Below are 24,640 nucleotides of genomic sequence, written 5' to 3' on the forward strand. Positions count from 1 at the left end.
CATCGCAAAAACAGCTAAGTAAATATTTTAGGCCTGTGACAGACGGTCAGTTCCTAAAGCGTGCGTTTCGTAACACCCCGAATATGAAGGCCACGAAATTTTTGTGTCCGGGCGTCCACGTGTTTTAGTATGTGCTTTGCTTAACTGGTAGGGGAAGTCACCCAGAGAGAGAGCTTTGTCACGTCGAACCCGGTACTTGAATGTTCAAAGGACTTGCTGGAACTTTGAGCAATTAGAGGGGTGTTAGTGTTCGTCGAACTTAGTTTCGGGGTTTTCCGAGCAATTAGCTTTGAAAGTGTGATCGAACGTTGTATCCTAGAGCGCCTGTAAGATGCAGCCCGCACTGGCTGTTCGCTGCGTGTCCGTCCCTGAAGGCACCGCCTGCTGGCCGGGGGTGGGAGGAGAAGACGTCCTGGTGTTCTAATCCGAAGCGTTCATTCGGGTCTCTTGCCGTCCATGCTGTTACATGTACAATCAAAATGTCGTCCTCAGTGTCTGCTGAGCGCCGCTTAAAACGAGGCGACTGTTCAGGGGGCCGTCACATGGATGGGGGGGGGGGGGAGAGATCATGCGATTTACGATATGGACCCTGTTATGCCTCTCCCCCACACAAATTCGAATTTAATCGAAGCGCATTTCTACTTAATTCACATGAAATGTACAGCAGCGCTAGACAAGTAGCGACTTGAGACTTAAAATTACAAAAACTGGGACATTTGGGGGCCACGGTTTGAGAATCGCTTCGGGGCACGTAAGACATCTAAGGGGCCGTGAGTTTGACATGGCTGCTTTGAAGTGGGCTAACTCACCGCGTGAACAAAAGCCCTGAGTCACATCGATATTTATGTTGTCCTACCAGCTCCCCCGCCTCTGCCTTGAGAGATTTCCGTACCAAAGTCCTTCACACATTTCTTGTGTCTCCCGTCCCATTCTACGCGCATGCGCAGACCGTGCTTTCCGCTGCAGCTCTCGTAAGAGTGCGGTCTGACTGGAGTGGGTCGTGGGGCCCCTCGTTTCGGGGGCAGACGCCCACTTTTCCTACGCGGATCTAAACAGAACCATCTTCAGGGAATAAAATGGTGTATTCAGAAGATTTGCAATTCTGTGCTCAAATGCAGAATTTGGCGACTTGCTATACTTCATTCGGTTAATAAATTATCTGATAACTAAAAAAGAGAAACGTCTTTGGGTGACATGAAATTTGCGTTTTAATTTTGTTGGGGGTTTAATAATATCACGGTAAGTAAAGCGTATGTAATGAAGCTGTTTACTTAAGTGGAACCTTTTAGGATTAAATTCTTATATTTTTGCGAAATGGCTTATTTTAAGACTGAAAAAGAAAAATGAATGTCTGTCAAGAACGTGAATTTATTTGTTGCGACGTGAGAAGATGTCGACTCCAGGCAATTATTACCATCATTAAAACTGATACTGAATTCTCTGTTCTCGTTATAATATGTAGCCTATTAAGAGCATCGTAATTTGTGTGTTTGTGTTTCCTTGAGGTTTTCAGAAACACGTGTTCGTGCACATTCCCTCTGTGAATCAGACGCTGTTGTCTGACTAGAACAAGCTACGAAACTCCACAGTTTCCCTCACGTTTCTCCCTCTGCGTTCTGTTAACATTCTCCCCAACACTTCTGCAGATGCCTTAATTATCCTTCTGAAGTGCAACGCTTAAGAAGAGTTCTTTATGCTTTTCGTAAGAAGTTCTTTCGGGCGCTCGGTATTTCCACGCGCGTTCTGCGACGCCCTTCAGCGAAACCAGTCCTCGTGTCCTGTGCGCGTTTTACGACGTCGACTGCCATTGTCGACAAAAGGAAACGTCAGGAGTGAGGGCGTCCCAGTTAAGTGAGCTCGCAAAGATGTCGACAGAGAGAGGAGAAAATTGCTGCTGTTCTTTTAAACACTAATTGAACTAAATTACGACCCCCCTCCCCCCTCCTCCCCCTCAGCCGATCTACCCTCCCACTTTGCGATAATGAACAGGCGTCACGAAGATAATTCCTCCAGAACAATTCCATCTTATCTGCCTCACCCTCCTAATTTCAGTTCTGCGTCGCAAAGTGTTCCAGGCCATGTAAAAGCCACTCCTGAATGGAGCCTACAGCTGGATTGGCCTAATATATTAGTATAATTATTGTATACGTTCCCCTTTCAGCGAAATTTGCCTCTGGATGTCTGTTCTTGCCCATTTTTAAATTTCATCAGTCTTTGAACACCAATAAAGCTGCAGAGACAGTATTTCTGCCTGCTTCTAGGTCTTCCTACTTTTCTCTTTCCGGCGTACAATGTAACATCAGTTACATTAAACATCCCGAAATGTGTTACAGGATTTTCGTATTCAGTTTAGTAATGTGTTGTTCCCGTAAAAGTTTTGTGACTCCTTCTCAGATTGTAAAGTCATACATACAAACAACTGTTTACACTTGAAAGGACGCTGTTGCCAAACGCGTTTCGACCTCAAGGGGTCATCATCAGTGGTAATACAAATTAATAATACAATTCAAAAGACTATGGTTTTCTACAGGGCATTCAAGGTATGTGCTTAACAAAACTATGCTTATGTAACACCTCACCGGAAATTAATTGCACAGGTGTCGGTGTATTCAGTCGCCTGATTTCCGTTGCTGGTCTACGGCGAACCGTGGTTGCATCGTCTGTGCCCGTGAACTTCAACGATTCGCGGGCGTTGCTGTCAGTCTTAAAAATGTGCAGGGTATATATAAACTCTGAAAACCAGTGTGGCCAACTATTGCATGTGAAATTTTACTTTTTTCTTTTTATTGCCAGGCAGACAACAGATTCTTATTACAAAAATAAAAACTGCCTTTTCTCTGAAAGCCACCCCCGCTTACAGGTTATGTGCGGGTGTGTAAAGAATTTACATGGAATAATAATTACACATTTGTGATAAGCGGGTTCTCACATATAACGAGAAATAAATTTCTCAGGTTCAGTTTGAAAATAATCAAAGAAACGAGGTCAGTGTCTCTGCATTTGTGTCTGTCTGTCTCAGGTTTTATGTGTGGTTAGGACTTTGAGGTTCTCATGGCTGAGTACGAAGATGGCTGTCTTCTGAGTCGTAGTGCCGTGTAATCTGGTATATGTAAGTTCACCGACGTTTCAGAAGTACTTGCTGCTTGCATCATCATGATCCTGTTGATGGCCCACAAGTTATCGGCCCTTAGATTTCGTTTAGTGCGTTTTGTTTTCGAAATACGTGTATGAAGACTTCGGATGAAAAAGATTTACGAAGTGAATGGTTGAAAAAATTTCTTCAGATTTTCTTAACGCACTCTAGAAACAGTTCGATATTTTTCATCGCCTTGTTCCGTCAGATCCTCAGCCGTTGTCTGTTTCCGCGTGTTATTGCAGCGAAGAGCCACTGGGAATAGTGGAACTAATCGCTCTACAGACGGCGGAAGTTCGTTCCGGTATCTTTTATGAAAATTGGCCCTAACGGCACTTCGATCAGACACGGACGGACGGACGGACGAAGCGGTTCCGTTCCGTTTTCTGGCTTCGTTTGAGTAACGAGGAGGGTAATTACGAAGTAGCGCTCCGATTTGAAGCCGCGGGTTTTCCAAGTCCGTTTTCTGCCTCACCGGCCACGATGTTATTTCGCTCCTGATTCAGATCTACTGTCACGAAGTTAATTGCACTGCAGATGTTAATCTTCCTTGTAATCTGTTCTTTGTCCCCCACTCGTCAGAAGCCGTACATTTTTTCTGGCTCCATTGTTTCCTACGCTGAGCCGTTTTGATAAAATCTATAAAGTCGATATAAGATTCGTGGGGCCGCGTTGGACCAGCGCCAATGAACAGCTGATAAGGCAGACACCCCCCCCCACACCTCCCAGTCTACAGTCAGTAGACTACAGACTACAGTCGGTAGTTCCGGGTATTAAACTTGCGTGCGTATGGAGGCGACCTCACCTTCACGCGTTCACTTCGCGCAGACTGTTGTGGTGAACTGCCATATTCCGTCGATGCCAGTTTGTTACTAGGTTTTATTTGTAAAACACGACCATGCCTGCTTTGTACGTGTTTGTGTTCTAAAGGCGACAAATATGGTATACGCGTTGCACCTCACCGTTCCCCGTCCTGAAGAAGGAAGATACATGGAAGTGGGGGGATAGAAGGGATTATAAGGGGAGAAGCGGTATCATAAAGTTGTTTCTCATTTGCTATCCTTTTCTGTGTTCTTCTGCTTCGAGTTTTGCATTCCAAACTGTCACTTAATTTGTATTTAATGTGCCTGAATTCTCCGTCCACAAATTTGATGTAAATTTTTTATCTTTCTTTCTTTACGAAGTGTAATTGCTTTGCTGAATGTTTAAGCACCGTATTGTCTGAAGATTAACCAGTGTTCAGGCTACTCCAAAGTTTCTCTCAAACATTTGACTTTCTCTAATTTTTGACTATTTATTCAGAGACTTGGTGTCTCGCTGGGCGGAAGAACATTTACCGTGGGCGTCTGAGAACAAAGGAGTTATGACAGAGTGTCTGAACCCGAGAGGAATAAGTGAAGTCTGGATGGCGAAAACTACGTAATTAACAGGTCCCCACTTCGTGCTGTTTACGACCATCAAAAGAAGGTGGGCGAACTCAGTGAGAAACGCGTGCAGAATTTTGATTTCAGAACTGAGGAGAAGGCCTTTTCGGAGACCAAGGCGAAATTAATATTTTTCACAGATCAGCAGCGCTCCATATTGGATTTCACGTTCTCAGGGAGTCTGAAGATGGCTGTCGTCTGGGTTATTGTGCCGTGCATCCTGTGCAAATTGCCTCGACGTTTGAGAACCGTGATGATAGAAGGAGTAGGTACCTTCGAAACGTCAGTAAATTTCTATGAGAGTGGACGACGCAACGACTCAGAAGTCAAGTCATCGTCAACACAACTTGTTCATATGTTTTTATCTTATTGAAAATAATTATCATTTTAATTGTAATTTCATGCCATCAATTAAGTAAAATTCACAGGGTACAGACTCGTAACTTTGACGCTGTAAACATACCGGAAAGAAGTACATTCCATGCGTTTTCGTGTACTTGTTTATGTGAAGACGGACGCCGAGCCAAAGCCTGAAAATGACGTGAACATTGCGCGTTTTTAGCATGAACGCGTTGTGGGTTGGTCTTGACTGTCCAGTCGGTTTAGCTCGAGGGCCACCAGATAGATTCGGATGAAATTTGGTGTGGAGGTTGTGCCATTCTGCACGGTCTCAAAGTCGTACTTTTTAATATTGTATGAGCCGTGATAACAAAATGGGCGATGAGGAAATTGGTGAGGTGGACATTGAGGGGCTGCGATCTGGTGGTCAAAGTGCGAACTGTCGAACAGGGAGGGTTTAATACCTCGAAGTGCATGAGGATGGTAGGGAATACACTTCCGAGCTTGTTCACCGTAGACGACGGGAATTGTTGGTGCTGCGCATTGGCGCAAAACAGCGCCCGGTGCGCAGGCTTGCTTACGCAGGGGTTGACCGTGATACCCGGCTTATCCTCTGTCTTTCCTCGGAAACAAGATTGCTTTAAAAAACTTTGCTGTAATATTTCGAGATTGTTTTCCCAAGACTTTGAAGATTGTTAGTGCATCAAAAACTGATTAACTTCTTCGCAACTGTTGGGTGCTTTCAGAGTCCCGAGGCCAGGATGGTTTTAAATATAATCCACTCTCATTGTTTCCGCTTCTCGCGTCTCACGTGATGAGGCAGAATCCACACAGATCAGGGTACATGGGAGATTCAGGTTGGCTTCTGAAGTAGGTCACGTGGCGACGTCTCGTGTTTCAGACGCCAAAGAAGGAGCTTGCGGGTTGTGCATCAGTGATGGAGTCTCGTGTTTTCGTTGACGGACCATCGGGTTTCTTAAAGGAATGAAATTTGTTGACCAGTTGGGCTACTATCAGCGGCTGAAAATGAATTGTGCTCCATGACTTTTGTTAATGTTGAAATTCTGTTGATTAGCGACCTGTTGAAAAAGAAGTGACAACTCAGTTGCAAGTCACAGGTTATAATTTATAAAAGATCCGTTATGATTCGTGATTTTATTGCGCGATGAAATATTAGGATCTGCTGTTTCCTTAACGCAAGTCATTTCCGGGCTCCCGGCAGAAACTGCGTGTCTCAGTTTTGCCCCACACGAGTCAATGTTCGTCCCAGAGAAACAGGAACATTACCTTACCGATGTTTTGGTAGTTTTTGTCGTGCGCCGCGAAGTGACATTTGCGTTCAACTTTATCAGTGAACGCATTGTTTGTAACGCAGAAATTGTCAAGAATGCAGTTGTAGCTAATTCTTATATCTGTGTATTTGAGTCGTAAATGACGTACAAATAGCCACAAGGAATTTCCGGGTTTTGACTCTCGTGTTCATCAAAGGAAAATGCACTTTGAGAAATTCCGAACACTAAAATGTCCATCGTTAGAGGAATCCGTTTCAGACTGCGTGCCGGTCGCCAGGAACTTGTGGCTCTGGTCCACTGCGTGACATTTTCCAGGCTTTGCGTTGACGGAATTCCTGTGTGCCGGTAGACGGCGTGGCATAAAGGAGAGAGAATGCAAAATGCCCTGCTTATGAGGGCGCGCTGCTGGTTGCAGCTGAGTCCAGTCCACGCTTCCAAATTAAATTCTTAGAAGATGTTTTTTAATATTATCCTTTCGTATGCGCCCACTTCTTCCAGGCGGCCTCTAGCCTTTACTCTTTCCATCCACATTCTTACAAGACTTTGTGTAGCCTTCAATTGTGGATTATCGATTAATTGATAAACTCAGTATCGACTCAGTGTACAGCTGTTTTTCTGTATTTCGACGGCCAGTCGCTACGCGTGTAGGCTACTAACAGTTACCTCCAACTGCTCAGATTTGGCTGGATAAGTTTCTTTTACCTGGCTTTCCAGAAGTCAGGTAAATCCAGATCTGAAATGTCGGTGTTTCCAAGCGAGATATCTCGTGCGTAGCATTTAATGAACGATATCGATTCCTTCCTCTGCTCACCGGAAGGGTTGAGTCACGTGACTTTCTCGCCTTTGTACTTTGGCGTCTTTAACGTGTTCTGCCCATTTTGAAATACTTTGACGTAATTTTAGCCCGCCGAGCGTGAGACATCTCCGCGTGGACACTTCGAAAATTGTTCTGTTACTTAAGCCTTCGTGTTTGTTTCGGCGAGTAATATCCTGCGTGTCGTGGTGATTGATCTTTGTCGTGAGTGCGTCGTTCAGAATAAAGCCTGCGGCGTGCTAATGACACTCACCGTTGTTTATCCAATGATCTTGAGTTCTTATCAACTGAGAGTCGCCCCTGGGGGGACGGGACTCTGAATTAGCCCAGTCCACCGCGTAATCTCATGTATTATCTCCCTAAGGTCAATATTAATGTTACCTCGCTGTTACATGTTTGTCTTCCATGTAACTTATTTCCAGAATGTTCCCATCAAAATTTTGTATGCATTTATTTCTCGCCCTGTCTTTGTTACTTTTGCAGGTCTTCGAATTGTCGTACGCATCCGAAGTTCTTGCATTTGTTTATTTATGGCATATAATTTGGTTCGCTGTTACATGGGCGCTGCATTGTTTATTTAATCAGAAGACGGGTCGGGTGGGGTCGGGTCCTGACAGCTCAGCGCTCAGTTCGCTGCTTTCACATCATCATTAAGAGAGTAACGAGTCTTTTCAGCACTTTTTGTTTCCTGTGATGACTCAGACGTGTAAGTGCAGCTTCTTTATAAATATTTAAGAGTCTCCTTCCGAGTCGTTTCCTCTCCATTTCATATCTGCGTCCCATCCAATCCGCGCACTCTCTCGAGATGTCTTCATCAGCGAAACTTTCTCACGACATTGTAGGCCCTTTAATAATATAGAAGCATTTAAAAATTTTAATGCCTGTTACATAATTTAACATGTTTTGTTTCCTGGTATTTCGCTAATGCACGCGGGGAAGTTCCACACAAGACAGCAAACTGTCTTGAAAGAGCTCGCAGAAGGAATTTATGACAACCGTACTTTCTTTAATCTCTTAATTCATCCTGCTGAAACGAAAGTTCTCATTGTGTCTGTGTGCGGGTTCCACTGCTTAGCATCTTGTATTTGTGCAGACGCTCCTTCCAAGTTTCGACCGCCTTAACTGCCTTTATCGTGGTTTTGTTTCATCAGTCAATTATCGAGGTGACACGGTGTAAAATGTCCCATCCACATTCTTTCCAGGTGATGATTCTTAACCATTGATAAATCACCATTTAAAACGCATGGTTCTGAAACAGCGTCGTTAAAGAACTTGAAGAGAGTAAACTTTCTCCTATTTAAGGTTTTAGGGCGGGGAGCATGAAGATGGGGTGTTGCTCCCTGTGGCCTAGTACAGGAGTTCTCAAACTTTTTCGTGGCGTACCACTAATTCTAATTTTAGACATTAAATGCACCACTCACCAAACGCGTTCAGGGAAAACTTATTTATGTTAATATTATCTTATGATTTTCTTAGTTCGCTTACAACTCAACATTGGCTCGCGTGCCATAGGTTGAGAAACGCTGGTCTAGTAGGAACTGGGCGGCCGATAATGGAGGCAGTACGCACCTCTGAAACGTCTTGTCATCTTCTTCGAGACAACATGGCGCAATGTCGCAGAATGCGGTCACCTTTAAAATGAAGCACGAAAGTATCTCTTTGTAGTCTTAAATGAAGACGGTGTCCCCTCGGGGGCGAACATGGGCTTCGAGCAGACCCAGGACAACGCGACCCTCAGATGATTCTTCTGCTAAGAGTGCGAACCTACGTGACTGGGATCATATTCCGTGAAAGCTTCGAAGTTAAATTGGCTTTCCGTCCAAGGCCAGTGTTTTATCTGCCCCTTGGTCTCTAATTTTGTCGTTTAATCCCTCAGTCTGTGATATATTTACGTGTCAGAGGTTAAGATTTCAGGTTTCCTCGATGAATCCAGCGAAACTCTGCTAACAGATTGGGTCTGGTTCTGGTCTGCGAGGGAAAACCCGTGAAATTGACATAAATGGGCCTTTAAGTAATTCCTCAATACAACTGGCAGCGGTTTCCTGGGTGGGTGTTTCTGTGTGCTTCAAACAAGCTCGTTTCTACGGCGACAGGAATGGACGAGGGAACGTGAGTTTCTTCGTTCTAGTATTTTGTGTAGTTTTTGCACGAAGCTTTTAATAATCGACGCATTTTAGGATGAACTCGTGTGTGTCCGTCTGTTATCACGGAGGTTCATAGTTCATATCTCGGCGCCTAGATTGGCCATCTTTGCTGAGGCTTTCTGTTGGTTTCCTCAGTCCCTACAATCAAATGGTGTGTAAAACCTTAAATTATCCCAACTTCCGTGTCTATAATTCCTCGATTTATTATAAAAATACTATCTGTTTTTCTATTCTGTACTCTCTGGACTAATTAAGGCCTCGTTATATATTTCACAAATGAATTTTAGGGCGAAGTTATGACATGTAATTTTTATTCCTCGCCAAAACCAAGAAACCAAGATTCTTACGTACAGGCACATTTCACGAGTACAAATGAAAAGCAGGTTGTGAGTACGAGAGATGAGGGCGCCCGACTGTGGCGTGTCACTGACATTTTCCTTCTGTTTTGCAGGTGAGTTGTCTGTTCCCCTGCGCTGTGAGGCGACTGGCTGGCTGACTATGTGAGTCTCGCATTGTGTTTTTGGGTTGGCTTTACGTTCGTTTGAGTCAAAATAATGGAATTGCACGGTACATTAACTGTAGCAAGTGGACGGAAGTTAATAGCGTATCACCGCATTCATTTCCTCCATCGGTGGGTTTTATTTGAAGCTTCAAAATTTATTATGTCATAGCTCAGCGGGAGAGTGGCTCAAGCAACAGACAGTGCTCGGTGCATTTGTGGCTTCTGATTTCGGATTACGTCGCTGTCATGTGCACCAAAACACGTGCTTTGAGTTGCGACGTTTTTAAATTTTGCAAACGGACAGTACAATTTTTTTTTAACTCGCGCATTTGGCAGTTTCTGCCTATAAACAGCGAATTCTTCGTCGAATTTATCACCCCAACTGTACCTCGTCTTTCAGCAGCTTTCAAGGAGCATGCCTTATTAATTATACGGTTCAGTGATCCATTTTGTGTGCAATTTCCGACCCTCTGTAGCGTCAAGGTATCGCATCGTCGACATGTTTATAATTAATAACAATCTTTTAAGTGTATTTGTGATCTGTCTCCCTTCGGAATGTCGTTTGTGTATCTCCAGTCACTTATCAGATATCACCATCAAACATAAATATTTGTGTGCTCATTTCGCGCTTTCGCCATGTTTCTGCTTAACTTTGTACGGGAAACGGTACTTGTCTGATAGCTCATGTTCCACCAGTGATGGCGTGTGGACGTACGAGTTTCGGGTTGCTTTGTACCTTTTTTTGTAAAGGGGAAGTGTTCCACGCTGAAATTCGACCGTGTGCTGTTTATCCAGGACCTGTCTTCACCAGAGTTGCGTATGTGTGGAAGATGTGTTGCAAAAGATGGTTCCAGCCTCCTTCATTATCGGCGCTCCAACGTCAGAATTTGATGATGCCTACGAAAGCCCGGGAATTTTCTTTTCAAAAGTTGTTAGAACTGACAGACACTCATCCGTGGTGCTATAAGCCTGTACATAAATGGGATTGTGTGTTCGAATGTGACGAACAGCGTCTCCGAATCAGCGCACGTCCGGCTGTGACGAAATGTGGCATTCACACCCCCTTCCCCCGAAAATGTGACGGATTTGTCCAAAATGCGTTCTGTGTGGGTGATGGTAAATGGCTACCCAATGACACTGGCCTTACCGGACGAACATTATAAGAATTACTCGATACAGCCTTCTTAAAAACGGTTATCCTCACCCTGAAAGGCAACCGATGTCAGCGCTGAACCGGCTTGTAACACGGAGATCGTCTGAAGCCCATTGTACCTTGAATAATTTATCTGTAAGAGAGAGATAAACGTCTCTTACCTATTCCGGTTTGTAATAAAAAGTTATCGCAAGTTGTCAAGAGAGTATTTAGACATACCGGGAGGTATGTAGCAACTTATATCTTAATTGCATCATGCTTGTGTTCCTCAATACAATACTTTTATTTTCCGTCGTTACACAAGCTTATTGTTAAAATCATATAAAATTTCACATAAAATTGTTACATTTTAAAATTGACGACATGTTTCGATATACAATTCTATCATCGTCAGGTCTATCAAAATTAAAATTAAAATCTGGTGTATCTGTTGCTCTGCTTATATTGCTTTTGTTTTTATCCGTTTTTATTACATCTCCAGGCTTCTTTCATTTAATTTTGGAGACGCGCCTGGGTGCCTATATCTGCAAAATCAATTTTAATTTTCATATCGTGATTCTGGCTACCGACATAGGAAATGGAATAATATTACTCTAATTTTATATTATTTTAAGGAATTACTCAAATATATCGTAATACAAGCAAAAGAAATACAATCACAAAATATAAAGTATTATAACATACCGGGTTGTGTGTGAGGTGCGTGTCTGTTGTTATTGAATGGCAGACAGCAACTGAGTTGTAAGTATCGTGTGTGGCTATATATATTGGGTGAAAGTTGTTTAGGGGGTTGGGTCAATGGACTGTAGAATGTTAAATATCGGATTGTTCGTGTAAATGTTGCTGTCGTTTAATGCAAGGTTTTGTTTATGTGTTCTTTGTATATGATATTTCTCTATGGTATCTCTAAAATGTAACAATTTTATGTGAAATTTTATATGATTTTAACAATAAGCTTGTGTAACGACGGAAAATAAAAGTATTGTATGTAGCAACGTTGATCGGTTTCCGGCCTTGTCTTCAGCAAATACTGAGAAACGATTTACGCTCTTTGCAGTAGAAGTTGAGATTTCTGGCGCCGTGGGAACCGACGCCGACAGCTCATGTGGGCGGGCAAACACACCCCGCTATTATACCTGAAGTAAGATAGTTTGCCGTCCTGGCGTCGTGTAAGAAGGGCTTATGGTGCTTCCATATTTACAACTCGTCGCCAGTGTTGTCGAACCATTTTTGGTTTTGGAATTACCAGTGGGAACCTTTGCCCTTTGTAGTTCTGCTCCGTGCGTCGTGAGGCGCGAGTCGGAAGTCGGAATCGGACCTACTCAGACATTTGTATAACGCTGTCGTGATTGATGCATTGTGGTGTTGAGCCGTGTTGTCACAGTTTCAGAGGAACCTTCTGCCTCTATGTTCGGTGTTGAAGTGAGATAAGCCCTGACGATGGAGGCGGTAAGTTTCTGTGAAACGTCAACACTTGCTCAAGGAGCACGCAGCCACAGACAGGAACTTTCGGCATGAAACTGTGAAATGAGGTTGGTAGGATTTGAGGTTCTGAGGGCGGCGAGTACGAAGATGGCAGCCCTCTGGAGTGTGGCGCCGTGAAGCTGCAACCCACAAGACAGCCATCTTCGAAATAATAAGGTTGCGTTCATGGTAGGAAAACTCATTATAGTTACTTATTTGAAAAGAAATTTTGTATTTTAACGTGAAGAGCGCTTTGATTCTTTCAGTTTACGTTTCTATGTAACGAGACATTTTAGTTCCACTCTCAACCGTGTTTTCGCGGGGAGTGGGGACGGAGGTAGCGAACTAGAATTCCAGGTCTGGCCACGTCCAGACACCCTTGAACCTAGCAGCCCAAAATATAATTACAAGTTCCTTGAAACTTTCTTTCGCTTGGGAATCGTAAGTGATTACAGTCTTTGGCTGTTCCGTGTACCTTCCAGAATTAACTTGGTCCTGCTTCTTTGTCAACACACGCACTGACATGACGCACGTTTTATATTCTTTCCTTTTTACTCATAGCAATCTGCGAGCTGCGGTGTCCCCTGCTCTGTGAATGTTCGTACCTTCTCAGAAGAAAAGAGCCCAGTGTCAAGATCAGACCGAGCGATCCGTTACAAATTTTTCGCTGTTAATGGGAGGACCACGTGGTCGCACTCCTCCTCCCTCCATTTCCTGCGGAACTTTCTTGATCCCCACTTCCTCTTCGTCGATGACTTGGAAGTCCTGCTTCTGAAATAGACCGGGCTTCAGTCGGGCTTGCGTTGGGTATGGATGACTGCTAGATCGGGCCGGGTAGAATTCTACAATTTCATCCCGTGCTGGCATCTGCTCCAGTATCCGACGCGTGACACTGGATCGCAAGAAATGAACACGATTAACAAAAGACTGACTGCCCAACATGCCACAGTTGAGGATTCTGCGGGTCCGTAACGCGTAAGCTCCCTTCACAGGTGAACTTTGGCGAAATGCTGGAATTGATCTTACTCAGGAACATTTGAATACATTCATATTTCTATTAAATTGAGTTTCAGACACCATTGCAACACGACACCCATGTTTGTAAGTTACCTTCCTTTTATCGGTAGTGATATCACGGTTGTGTGAACTGCTGAGGTGGATGCGATGGTAATTCCACTGTTACGGCTTTAGCGAAGGATCCAGCCAACAACTGTGTGGAGCTTTGTTCCAGGTATTCCTTTGTGGAATGCGACACAGGGACATGGCGGCAGCCGAGAGAAACAGAATCGCGTAACAGGCCTGTCGTTCTTGTGCCCTCTAAACTCTTTCTCTGGCGAAAAATACCACCCGCTTTTCGTATTTGCGTGTTACATATGATTATCGGTGCAAACAAAATTATTTCCTTAAACAGCGTTAACCATCTGGTATTTGTGATGGTGAAGAGTTGTATTTTCTTTGCGGTACGCACTCGGATCTTAAATATTATGTATGCGAGCTTCGGATTGAAAGAATTCAAGAAGTCATCGTTGCTTCTGATGTGTTAACCTAAACCGCTGACGGAGTATGCCCATCAGCATTTGGTTACGTAGGTAAGAGGACGCCGCTGAGGAACGTGATACCCGACTTACAACTGCATGAGGCGCCCCGAACAGTTGAAACGTCAGTGAAAGAGCGGCACAAGAGTCTAAGCCATAGATGCGTTGTATTCAATTATCTGGGATGCGCTGGAGCTGGGAGTCAGTTACATGCAGTAATGGAAAATGATGGTCAGCATTGGCCAGTTCAGTTCACAGTTGCTGTGCCCGCGTGTTGGTAAACAAACGCAAGCTGTGACGACGGCACGTATCGATTATAGACCCACCGTCTCTCAGTAAGTCGGCCTTTCCACAAAACGAGTATTTGTTTGCATAGATGTTGTGTTCGTGCCTCGTATTTCGAAGCTTCTGCCTCGGCGTAGGCGGACGGATATTATTAAAATGGAAGTCGAAGAAACAGGGTGGAGTCATGTGTCAAAAGTGATCGGCAGGGTTTGTGAATTCTTTGCATAGGCGATTCTTGGACTTGAGTCGCTCTTGTGCGCGCACAGGAGCTGGCTTCCGTGCTTCCTTTGTCTTGAAACAATCGATACCTTATCATTAGCCCTCTCCTGCAGAGGCACTGGCCCCAGCCAATAGACTGCTGTTGGGGAGTCGGACCAGTTTCTACAGGTTCGCCACTAATTTAAGCGTCTTCGGTAACTGAAAACGAAGTCGGACAAGCGAGGTTTGAGATTCTCGGGGATGTGACACCGTTAGGACGCAGGTAGAGAGCGACGCTCCGGAGAACTGCGCTGTCTTCGTATTGGCGGCTGAATGTGGAGACACCTGAACTTCCAGACGTTGGTCGAGTCCACCCAAATGAAGAGCGCTGCCAAGGTGGCGGTGGTTGTCGTCCGAAAAGGCAGTTTGCTCTGTCCGCAAGCCCGTCGACCTCTCGTGACCTCGTGACGAGTCGTGCATCTGCTTCTGGAACACTCTGTATGTGCCGGCCGCGTTCCGGCCTAACGTCACGCACCGTCTTCCTATTTTAACACGCGATAACCTACCCCAAATAACAGAGAACATGCACGTGGAGGGCTGTATCGGCGTCTTTGCTCGTTTCCACGCTCTCTATTTCTTTATCGTTGTATTTAATACGTCATTCTTTATCTGTTTACTTACTCATCCTGTCCTCCTGTCCTTCGAACCTTTTTCCCTTCTTGTATTCCGCTCTGTTCTTTTCTCTCTTTATCTCCATTTGCCTGTTTCGCTCCTTGGTATTTCCTCCCTCCTTACGCTGTCCTGTGTCCACGAAACGTAGTCAGTCATCTGTACTCGGTGCCCACGGCCTGAGCATCTCTGCTCGGCCTTCGTAACAGTCGCAATTCGTTCTTTTGCCATGCCTGTCTGTCTGATCGCGTAGGGAAGTTCTTGGCGTTCACTCCTTTGTCTGCAGTGACATTACAGAGCATTAAAACATTCCAACCCGCTAAGAATTATTTTTCAAGCGACTCTGGCACGTGTCTCCTACAGATTAATCTCTCAATAATTCTGCTAGCAACGACGCACGTGACGTCTGACAGTTAAGTGACCTGACTGAGTGATACTTAAAAGGAATTTACCCGTGAGTGAGTGTAATCGTCTTCAAATTACTCCCCTGTGTCCATTCTCTGTCACATTCCTGGAAATTATTTTCCTTTCTCTCTGGGTTCGAAGATGGCCGTCTTCAGGGTTGTAGCGCCGTGTAGTCTGGCAGAAGTTCACCGACGTTTCAGAGGTCCTCGCTACCTCAATCATGAGGGCGATGAGACAGCCGTCTATCGGACACACCGCGATGTAAACCTCAAATTATACTCTCCGGGTTATTTTAACATGCATTTAAATGTTTTAAAAAGGAGAACGTAAGTTTGTCTCAAGGGCAAAGTCACGTGATAGTTCATGTTCTGTGGCCACAAATCACTCTGCTCTCTCAGCTGCTGCTGTGGTAATGTTGAATTCTCGTGTCTCGCCAGAGAATTGATGTTTTCGACTTTTGTGCTGCCGGAAATGGTCCATAATTTTAATGAAGGATTTCTAGGTCGACTGCTTCTTGGGGAAGAAAGGAGCCTTGTGGGCAAATCCTTTGATATCTGGAAACCAAATCAGTGTGTGTTTGACATGCCATTTTCACACGCGTACATTTCTTTGTCTCAAAGACTTTGAACCTTCCAATTCGACTCTTTGGTTCCTTCTTTGCGTACTGGAAGGCTTGGCCTCCAACAGCCTTGCTGAAATTCCCCAGTGTTTCGTTCCCCGTAGCATCAAAAGTGACGTTCATTGAACGCGCGGTAGGGACCGGACCAGATCCCTGCCCGAAATGAAGAGAACATATTTGTGTGAGCTGCAGCTGTTCGCTTCTCTCGCAAAAAGCAAAGTGTTTTTTTCGCCGCGCCTTCCTGTGGGCATTGCACATCGCAGCACGCGTGTGCTCCAATTAGTCTGGTAGCAGATACACGTTTAGCGCGTGATCAGTTTTTCGCAAGACGTCGAGAAGTTAATCGGAAACTCTATTTTATGCCCATCGCGTCACTCATTGAATTAAGGTCTCTCTTGAAAATATGACATTCGCTCGGCTAATGAAGAAAATTTCCTCCGGCTTTTATGGAACGCGAATATTTATCACCGTTCCTTGTCCTAAGTGAGATCAATCCAGTCCACGTCTTTCCACGCCATTTGCTTAAAGTCAGTTTCAGTATTATCCTCCCATCTTCTGCAAGGTTTTCAAAATTGTCTCCTACGTTCAAAATTTGCAACGGTGATTTCGTATCCGTTTCTCGTCTCACCCATGCATGCTACGTGACCGTCCTCGCCCTCGGGCGTAGACACCAAGTTTCCGCTCACACAACCGAAGGGCTGAAATGACAGATTTGTGAGCTCTGCGTCGATGTTTCTCAGTTCCTTCGTTTATTTATTCTCATTATTTCGTGTTTGTTGTCCTCCAGCTCCGTTCGCTGATCGATTCGTGTTTTCCTGTGCAAGGAATAAGGCCTTGTATGATGCATGCCCACTGACAGCGCTGACACACGGTAACCTGATGAAAATATTAGTGAGGCTACTCGGTGCATCGTCCGATATGTCGAAATGAGTGTTTATCCGGAATAAGAGGAAATCTCACTTCTTACCTCCGGGGTGTTGCGTCGTGTAGACTGGTAGATATTGACCGACGTTTCAGAGGTGCTTGATAATGGAGTCCGTGACTTGCTTTGAAACGTCGGTTGTTGCCTACATGGCGCAACACACCGGAAGGCAGCCATCTTCGCAGAATCGATTGATCGACTTCTTCAGTCCTTTTAATCTGTTCTCGTTGTCGTGGCCATCCTTTCTTTGTTGATGTTTGTATTTGGTACGTCAGCGAGGAACAAGAGGCGAATGTGTATTCAAAGGAGCTGAAGTACTTCCTTCTACCAAACCATAGAGGCTGCTCTGTAGCTTATATATTCCATTATTCGTGTATTGTGAAATTAATGGAAGTTCTGGCTACGGGCAGGACAACCGGGGTTCGATCTCTGACGGGGGCAGAGGATTTTTCCTCTAGCCTCTGAGTCCAGGCCGGCTCTGGGTCCCACCCAGCCTCCTATACAGTGGGAACCGGGGGTCTTTTCCCGGGGGTAAAGCCGACCGGGGCGTGATGCTGACCACTCACCCCCATCTAGTGCCCAGGTCAAGAATGAGTAGGAGCTATACCGATACTCCCCCCAAGCGCCTACATGGCGCGTAGCGGGACAGCTTAACTTTCTACTTCACTTTACCAGCACTGAAGTTTTTCACAAATAGACAAGGAAAAATGCATTAAGTGACGTTACACAACGTCACTTTGATAGTGAAGTTGAAACAGGAAAGATGAGATGGGAAGAATATTTAGCACGCATAAACGTGGTGACGTCTCTGTCTTCCATAAATAGCGACGTCTTTTGAGAAACAAAGAGTTCTGTCATGTAGTGAGATGCGGGTTCTGAGCACGGCGACTGAGTCTTCCTTCGTCAGGAACGCGGTCTTGTTTTTTAAGATGAAATTCAATTGCATTGTCCAAGACGGACGAGAGGTTTCGCCGCAGTTCTTTCTCAGATGACGCGGAGCGCCCCTGAATGGGGATAAAGGAGGGAAGTAGCTTACTGTCTCGGCTCTCCCCGGTTCTCCCGTCGCGTCTCCACTTACACGTCAAGACTTCTGTCGGAATCTTGCACTTAGGGTTTCTTGTGCCAAAACAGAATTCCCTGCTAATTATTCCGAAGTGGTAATGGATTCTTCAGGAGTTCGCTGTGCCTTCTTTGATTCTGCTGGGGACGTGAGAAGAAAATATCGACTTTCCTTTACCTTGCTTCTCGTGGTGAGGAATGTTAAGACTCTCTTCCTTTGTGCAGTCGTAGATTCTTCTGTGTGAGTTTCTGCATACATTTTGCTGCATCTCCTGGCCCAGGTGTGACGGCGCAGGTCATGCGATGTGCCAGACCATTCCTCACGCTGACTGGTTTCCTTCGACTTGATTTGTCGCTGCCGTATTCAGGACGTGCGCTTCCTCATGATGATGATTTTTCATCTGGTGGTCTTGTTTCACTTGGACGTGAAGATGGAAGGACGTCGATGAGCTAAGTCAGCAGGAGTTATCCTTAAATTCCTGGGGTTTTTTTGCTAGGAATTCTTACCCCATCCCTCGTCACATAATCGCAACTACATTATCGCTGCTTTGGCGCAGTGAAACTGCCGCATCTGGGAAATCTCTCCTGACTTTGTCGACGTCTGAAATATTCGTCTTCATATCGAAGCTGCGGCTGAAAGTGCCTGCAACGTGGCAACCACGTGCCATGAATGCGGGTAATTAACCGGATGCACCTAAATCAGCGCCAAGTACAGCAACAGACAAGAGAAAAGTGCACAAGTGGTCAGTATGCGATGAAAATGGGCGATGCGAACAGACGAATCTTTTTATCTGACACGTGCACGTTGAAATACGAACAATCACTGGACGGAGTGGGAAATCTTCGGTATCCGCACGAACAGGATACCAGATCGTCAGATGCCTATTAGCCGCTGGATTGCGTCAGTAGTTGGTTAAATTTTTAAAACAGGCGCTTTTAGACAATTTTCGTCTGACAAAACGTGTTTACGACAGACAGACAGTTGCTCACAGATTCTCCGCGTGTCATCTCACGTGTTCGTGCTAGTGGCCCACGTGACATTTAAAGTTTGTTATCTGCATAGCAACACACTCTAGTGGAGAAGACGTAATGAGCAAAGTCACATGATATCTGCAGCCTCCGGTCAATTTCATTCCCCGACTGGATCCGTAATTCAAGTGTGAGTTATAAACCCTGAAAGAAATATAAGACGGGAACAGAGACAGAGAATTACGTGCAACATTGCGCGTAAAACGAGCTGTAGGTTGTGGCCAGAGAGCGGAGTCGCTGGAGGAGAACATGAAGTGGCACAGGGATGTCCACGGTTTCTTATTCGCGAGCCATAAAGACTTGCATCCATAACATCTCACACGTTTTGTGTGCGAAAACTTTCGAAGTCGCCTTCCTACCAAAAAGAAGGGAGAAGATGGAGGAATAGAGGTTCGTTTTACACGTTCTGCGCATGCTCTGTGCGCATTGCTACCGTCAAGTTAACATTCCTCATTTGTACTCACTTAACATTCAGTTTTCTCGTGATGTAATGGAGCAGATACAGCCCCCCACAATGGTATTTGATGGCCGAGTAAATTCTCTGCGTAAACTAAGCTGTACCGAGCCCAGTGACAATCTACTGTGGTGGCGCGCAGTCGCCAAGTAAAATGACGCGGACTGTGGTCTGTCCGTTCTGTTACTTGTGGTGAAAAGATTGACAGCCCTGTTTCCGAGGATGTTTTACCCCGAAAACATTTTTGACTATCCTTTGCTCCTGTTTGTGCCGTAATACGGGTTTAATTTGTGAAGTGAAACTTGAATATTGATGCACAGAAAGAAGTCAGAAGAAACTTTAAACAGGTGGAAATTCTCTGCTTTACAGATAAAAGGACTTCTCGTAACAGTTAAATGTGAATTAATGAATTCTGCTGTGCTAAACCGTGTTTTAATAAGGGGGTGAGAGGGTTTAAAAGAAGCTTTAACGCAGTCAAAGTGCTGATGCGTACCTGAAATGTTGAGGTCTCTCATTAGTAAAAGCCTGCTCTGAATAATGAATAATTAAGCTGTTTTCAGGAGCGAACTGGCGCATCCACAAGGAGAACGCGTGTTAGTTCTAGAGCATTGCTTTGCAGTTTGTGAAGTTTTTAACACTGCGTACTCTGACAAGGGATTACCGGATAAAACAACGATACACCGACTGGTAACAAAATTTCTGTGTGTGTTTGTCCGCGAAAATTCCTGGTGAAGCAAATAGCAGCTGAAATCACCGCTTGAGCATTACATCAGCTGGTAACAACTATACACAATGTTGTCAGTGGTTTCATGTGTAATAAATAGGATTGAGTTTTAAAGGGAAAATATCTGTCTGATTTATGCAACATCGAATTTTCTTGAAAGATGCGTTACTTTGGTCTCCTTTTACAAAACACGAAATGAATCGAGACTTAAAGGACGGGTGTTTGTGAGCGATATAAATCGTGCGTAGCCCGAACTTTGTTCACGTGATCGGATCTTGTCGCCAAGTTACTGTTCCTTTAATATTTTCGGAAACGGGCCAGAAATGTATTGCCCTTGGAGTGTTTATAAATTCCGCCATTCGACCCAGTAGCCTCGATCTGACTGGCTGTAAGAATTTTTCGTTTCTCATACTCGCCTTCGTCATCTCATTGGCTCAGTGACAAATGATGAAGTTCCACATAGCCCTGCGCGATTTTCCCCAGTTCCGGCATTTTTATTTTGTTCTTAGGTCAAAGTTGTTTTGGAAATGCATACATTGAAGCTAAACTCGTATCAGCCACAAAGTACTAAGGCATTTTTGCAGAATTGTAGGACATTGCATGTCGACCAACGCTGTTATTTATACACGTCGCGTAGTTCTGTTTGTGTAGTGAAATAGTGGGAGTTATTATAGAATCGACACGTATTTTAGATAAGGGCACATGAAATACAAACAGAATTTTTTATGAGAAGTATTTCGGAAGCCGGAGACGAGGGTGGTAGGGTGAAATGAAGATACGTTTTGTGGAAATCGGTTATAAGGACGTGGAGTGGGTTCATTTGTATGGGATTGTGTTCAGTCGTGGCTTCTATCAGTTAGTTACAGTAATTGCGTATAATAGCGATGTATTAAGGCAAGCATCAAAATATTTACAGACCGTCACATGTCTTAAGGCATACCAGTTCAAAATATTTTCGCTTGTTCCATGGTTTCAGGCTCCTTGAAACTGTGTTTTTGTCTAGACACGTTTGTTCCGGTTTCCTGCACTTGCAAACTAAAATACGAAGGGAACTGTTTTATCTCTGGCATTAACCTAAAAGCTGGGATTTGCTTCGAGTGTGTTTGTAAGATCTGATTCCTCCTCCCCCCCCCGCCCCGCCCCATTGGCCATCAGCTCTCATTTTAGTGTTTTATTTTAAGTGAAGTTCCTTGTTTCACTGTAAGAATATGAGAATAATTTCCATAGCAACGCCTCTTCGTTACGTCGGCAAAGAATTTATGACGTATGACTGCTACGAGCAGCGTTTGAGAGCTGAGGGCCCTTCATCGTCTGTTGATTTTGCGATCCGCTGAACAATAAAACTAAGTTACATTAACGACTTTACGTTTTATATGTCTTCATGACTGAAGTTAATATTTTGGATACCAGGGCCCAGCTGTTTTCTTCTGCGTCTAGAGCGCAGTGGTCAAACAAACGGAAGTAAACATTATTTAAAAGCGCACGCAGAGGAAAATTGCAGACCGTAACTTCAGGGATACTTCAGTAAATGTCAGTCTTATCGAGAAGTTAAAGATAATATTGTGACAATAATAGTTATAATAATTCAATTCATTTATTTGAGTGCTTTACAACAGCCAAGCACTAACAGCAATACCAAAAAACGTAAACAATACAAAAACAAACAAAGAGCGAAGTAAATATATAAATATACAAATAATTCAATTAATTTATTGCATAATAATCAACAAGCAAATGAACTGATTAATATGCCTAAGCAAAATATTCTCCTTGTTAAAGATGTCGATGCATTGGTAGCAGAAACACACCTGAACAAGGGACTGGCCTTAAAACTGCGATGAACGAAAAACGTGAAGTTGTCTCTAATGGATCTGGAAGGAACGCGCAAAGAAACTGAACCCTAAAATAATAATAATAATAGTAACAACAACAACAACAACAACGTGATGTCCCCAAGGTTCATCTGGCTGAAGACAGGTCCAACTCTGGGCTGTCGTTAGCATGGTAATTACAATTCGGATCCAATAAAAGACGGATAATTTCTTGGCTGGGTGAGAGACTGTCAGCTTCCCAAGACGTTCATTGCTCAGTGGTATTGTTTACTTATGACAGTCTCCTGTCAAATGTTTTGGTGTTGCGATTGGGAGTCATCGTATCACATAATATTTTAATACGTAGTGATGATTTACTGATAATGGTGACAGACGAAACACAACCCTATTGCATTCCGTGACTGGACCCTCAGAATCTACCCTTCGTAGTTCTTCTTATTAATAAATGGACAGACAAAATGCCTGGGTATCCGGCTTCTTTGCAGACGGTCTGACTCCCCGATAAGTGGAGTAGCTCCTCCACTAATTTCCTGCGGGACTGAAGGATCACGTATGAGAACAGAGGGGTTGGGGGAGGAATTTCATCCCCGATCGTATTTCTGTATTCCTGGCTCAGCGTTAATTTAAATACCAGCGCGTCCCACGGGATCGGCTTTTCAGTACAAGAACAGACTACGTCTGATTTAGGTTAGGTCGGCTGCACTGTCATTTGACGTATTTTTTGCTAGATTGCGTTAGTAATTCCAAATTACCCCATTAATGACAATTATGTATATGGAAGGAGTAGACAGAGCTGTATTCCTGCGCGTGTGACGTTGCGCAGGGGAATTATATGTACTGGCATTTCGATAAATATTTGGAATACCGAGACAATTTTTATACAGAAATTATGGACGTAATTGGAACATGTGATGAACACCGAGCCTTTTGTTCGAAAGTCGAAGAAGTTTAAGTGACTTTGTTTAAAATCATCGCTTAAATTGGGCCAACACGAACGAAAATTAATCGGCGCTTGTCAGCTTTTAATGTAGGCGTCGCTGTACCAAACTTCGTCGAAATTTGTTCCTTGGTTTCGGCTTGAAACGTACGAATAAACACGATGCTCCCATTATGTATGAGCTTTGTGTAAAAATAAACGAAATGTTCTCGTTATCTCTTTGTCTCTGAATCTCACGCCAGAAGATCATCGTTCACAAGTTGAAAATAATCGTGACTCTGTTCGGCGTTTGTTTATTCAACGAATTCCGAATATTTCTGAACAATTACGAAGTAAAATACAACTGCGAATTTTCAAAATCAGATTTATAACTGCAAACGCGTATGAGTCGGTAATGCAGCACGATTCTATGACGACGCCTTGTGCTCTGGTCTCTTGTTCAAGTATTTGTAGCATTCTAAAAGGTCGTATGCCGTTTTTCTTCAGTTTTAATTATTGTTAAATTATCTTTGAGCCTGGTGATCGCAGTGGTACGCCACTGTGTGTCTACTGCACCAGGCACTGTCCGGATTCCAGGCTTTTTAATTCCCTCGCTACGCTTCCCGTGATCAATATTTAAAAAGATAAAATAATTCCGAAATATGAGTTCTTTTAAATTCATGTAATCCGATGGAATTTTGTTGACGTGATGTGGAATGCAGTTGGTATTAATTGACGTCTCCCTGGCAACGGCTGAAATTCTGGAGAGCAACAGCGGACTAAGGGAAATGCCACTGAGACGTTTCGTCAATTTGGTTTCGCCTGGAGCTTTGTCCCGAGTGAGTCGGTCGTTTGCCCGTGAAGCCAATAAAGACGCAGGATCGGATGGAGAAGGAATTGAATGCGCACTTCCGAATATTTCTGGTTCGCTTTACCGCAAGTGCGCTCAGATGTATGAGGGGTGTACAGATACGGCCTCACGCGTCCTTAATATTGGCACTAGGTGTAATTGAGTGGCCAGCTTCACGCCTCGGCCGCGTTTACCGCACACATCGCCCGCGCATTCAGTAGTGCTCTTTAAAGGGCGTGGCTGGCGCCAAACCCCTGACGTCGTATCAATTGGCTTTTGAAGGAGGTGCTCGAGAAGACCTGATTTCGCCGCAGATAATTGAAGTTCGGATCTGAAGCCGCCCCTTCTTCCCCCCGCGTCCTTCTCCACTTTTCTTTGGACGTGAAAACATTCATAGGGGAACACAGAAAGGAGTCCGTATGAAAAGACTGCAGCCTGGAAGCCATTTCTATTAACGCCGTGTAAAGTTTGCTCGATCTTTCAATATTCGCTCGATTTTTTTAAAGACCACTTGGAATTTGAAGAACGTTTGCTGTGGGTGACGAATTAGTACTTCAGAGCAGCAGAATAGATTTTATTTCACTCGTATTCAGGAAATCGCGAGCTGACTGCATGATTGAAGTTCTTGTACTCTCAGCTCCACTGGAAGAACTACGGCGTTTGCCTCGGGCTGTGCGCAGTTTTTCAACATCTGTCTCTCTCCGTAAAACTGCGAAAGACAACTGGTTCCATGGCGATGGCGTTGTGACACAAAGCGGGACCACTCCATTCAGTGCAGAGAACAACCTTCGAAACAAACCCTTGTAATATCAGGCAATTTGCTGGACACGCCAGCCTCTCTGTTTCGGTGTGTTTGGCTTCTGCACTCTACAGTAATG

General features: G+C 44.3%; 1 protein-coding gene across 11 annotated transcripts in view; it reads left to right on the forward strand.

Annotated features, from left to right (window-relative positions):
• The window catches only part of cpx (synaptic transmission protein complexin), a 482,383-nt gene that overhangs the window by 316,619 nt on the left and 141,124 nt on the right, over nt 1–24,640 (forward strand). The window lies entirely within an intron of this gene.

Source organism: Zootermopsis nevadensis, unplaced genomic scaffold, assembly GCF_977971745.1.
Source record: "Zootermopsis nevadensis isolate Lab colony 2312 unplaced genomic scaffold, Znev_1.0 Znev_ptg000016l, whole genome shotgun sequence".
In the NCBI taxonomy this organism is placed as follows: domain Eukaryota; kingdom Metazoa; phylum Arthropoda; class Insecta; order Blattodea; family Termopsidae; genus Zootermopsis; species Zootermopsis nevadensis.